We start from the raw sequence: 2,936 nt of genomic DNA, 5'->3' as shown, positions 1-2,936 counted from the left end.
CACCTATCATAACTACATCAAAGGTAAGCGACTCTACTGCCTCCTTAAACGTGAAAAGTGACTCCAAGGTAGCACCTATTTTTTTACCCCTAGGCACACCAGAGCATCAAAATGCAGTAAATCTGTAAATTTCTGTAATGAGGTTTCAAAACAAGGTAATCAATTTACCATTTTGAATCTCTCATCCTATCGCATCACGGCAGATGAAATTGAGGTCCTGCAGTTGGGCCTCACTTTCTGCCCTGACGCCAACATTGACCGTTTCGACCTAATTAAAGATATCCATCTTTTCGCTCGACGGCTACTATTCAAGATTATCTACCATAAACCTGTTGAAATTGCACATCTTACCCCCTTTATAGGAGAAAAAAATCTTACGATCAGAGAAGTTCAAGCTATACAAGACCTTATGGACCTTTGGAAGGAAAATGGCGACTCAATTGATTCGCCATTGGACCCCCCAGCATTGACCCACAGAACCTCAGAGGCTAGATGCTTTCCCCCTCCACAGCTATTTAAGCCCAAGTCTAGGAGTTTCCCCTCTTTGGGGACCAATACAAACATTTGGGCTTTCATACAACAGATAACCCAAGAAGTGGAGGAGATGAGTTGCCAAAGTTCCTTTTTTGACAACCTATCTCCACGACTTAGACAAGCCTTGACATCCTTGCAAAAAAAATAGGGAATTAATATTCAAACCTGGCGACAAGGGAGACAATCTTGTGGTGATGGACCGCACTAAATATGAACAAATGTGTTTGCATATTTTAAAAAATCGGGAATGGTATAGACCTTTGATCCTCGTCGTCGTATGGACATTAACATCTTGTCCCCCCCTTACCAATTGTCCTCCCATTGGCAGGTAATAATTTGACTATTTTGACTATGTTAATTATTACCTTGATAACATTGTTCTGGTAAAACATAATTATTTTTATAATGATGACCAAAAGTTAACAGACTTTTTGAACTTGCGGAATTAACAATAATATATTGTATATTAATAAATAAAATATATTTTTTGATCTGCTGCTATTGTTAATATTACTCTGCTAACTTGTCCACTCTACTCTACCCACCCTTAATATGATCTGTAAATGCATTTGCGTCCCCCTGCTGTTTGCTTTGCCTCCTAGAGTCTAGCCCATTTCAATCATTGGTTTGCCTTGTCATCTTTAGGGGGGTTTTTTCTAATGGCTTGGGTTCTCATGCGCACTCTTGGTGACCGTATGGACACCCAGGGTGTTTCTGCTTACTTAGCAGCACACCTGCCTCGCTGTGCTGACATGTGATCGCCGTCTTGGCATATATATCTCACTATGTCTTCTTAGACATGTGGGTTTTCTCCCGCCTACCACCAGAGGGAGCTCTCTGCCCTGTCCTGTCTTCCGAGCCTTAGGACCCGGCGACAGATGGGGGAGCTGGTTGCCATGATGGCGTTCGGACATGCACAGCTCAGTTTTCTGTCCGCTTCCAGTATTAGTACCGGATGGATGGTATTTAAAGCCGCTGTAAGCAGCTAGGCCATGCTGTGGGAACCAAGGGACCCATACACACTACTTTCCCTGTCCAGGTAAATACAAGCAACTTACTTGTCTGAGATTCACTGTGGTTATGACCGGTTTATGATGCTTTGATATTAGTTACACGCTAAGTCTTTCCCTGGCTGTTATTTAAACAGCAGGTATTATATAGTACTTTTTGTATTTATTAGATACTTCTCTCAAAGCGATCTGTATCTCTGGAGGTGTGTGGTCCCTGGCACTAAGCCAGCTGCTGTACCCGCCTGTGTAAGTGTAAGCTCTTATTGTTGATTTTGTGCTCTAGTGTTATGAAGGTTATTCTATTCTACCCTCATACATGACAAGGCACTACCATCTTTCTCTTTGCTCTTTAACTGGTCTTTTTTACCATCTATGCTCACCTTCAGTGCAGGGTACCCTTGACACAGCAGGGTCATCCCGGCAGACCCATTCCTCTCCCCCACCTCTATTTAGGAGAGATAGGTAAGCAACTGCATTCTGACAGGGGAGACGCATATGCATGTAATTTCATAAATGAGTTCATAGATTTGACTGGCTGTTCTAATGTATTATTATTGTATGTTTTTTGATAGAAGGCAGTACACTCTGCATGTGACCAGCATCCCCTGAGGAAGCCCGACAGATGGGCGAAACATGTTGGGAAGTACATCACTTTTGCTGTGTTACTGTATTTGCAAATAATTACTTGTTCCATCTCCATGCTTAATCTCCTTTTTACATTTTTATGTGTAAATTTTTATTGTATTTTTCATAATAAAGAAAAATCTTTTTATATAAAATATTTGATCTCTATTCAATTGATCTGCACCTGAAAAATCCACACTTTATTGCTTGTTAATATATTTCTCTTTTCTTAGTTTCTACGTGCATTATATATAACAGGAAGTATGCAAATTAATGATTAGTGTCACCTTCCACACAACTAGGTGGGTGTCAGGTCACCTGAGGCCAGGTGACAGATGTACACCGTTGGGATCAGGAGTGCACCACTAAGGTAGTGGACCCTACGGCTGATTGCTGCGGATGGAAATCTGGGTGGTTAACCACTTTACAACTGGCCCATAGCCGAATGATGGCAGCAGGGCGGTTGCTTAACTCTGGGATCACGTCATATGACGTCTTCCCAGAGTTCCCCTCTCGCGCGCCCCCTGGGGCGCGCACCTGAACACATCCATGACCGCCGGGCCCAGGGGACCCGGCGCATCACGAATCCCAGTAAATGGCCGCTGATCGCGGCCGTTTACCATGTGATCGCTCCGTCAAATGACGGAGCGATCACATGTAAACAGACCGGCGTCATCTGATGATGCCGATTCCTCTCCTCCCCTCCTGTGTACCGATCGGTACACTGTGAGCGGAGAGGGGGATGGATGGATGGCAGTAGCGCTGTGG

General features: G+C 43.7%; 1 long non-coding RNA gene across 1 annotated transcript; it reads left to right on the top strand.

Annotated features, from left to right (window-relative positions):
• The first annotated feature begins 1,134 nt into the window (after positions 1-1,134).
• LOC141113966 (uncharacterized) lies at positions 1,135-2,248 on the top strand. The gene is made up of 4 exons (XR_012236838.1): positions 1,135-1,573; positions 1,715-1,790; positions 1,931-2,006; positions 2,117-2,248. It is a non-coding gene; the product is annotated as an uncharacterized lncRNA (long non-coding RNA).
• Positions 2,249-2,936: the final 688 nt, after the last annotated feature.

This window comes from Aquarana catesbeiana, linkage group LG12, assembly GCF_042186555.1.
Source record: "Aquarana catesbeiana isolate 2022-GZ linkage group LG12, ASM4218655v1, whole genome shotgun sequence".
NCBI classification, from domain to species: Eukaryota; Metazoa; Chordata; class Amphibia; order Anura; family Ranidae; genus Aquarana; species Aquarana catesbeiana.
This window is presented reverse-complemented; position numbering and strand designations above follow the sequence as displayed.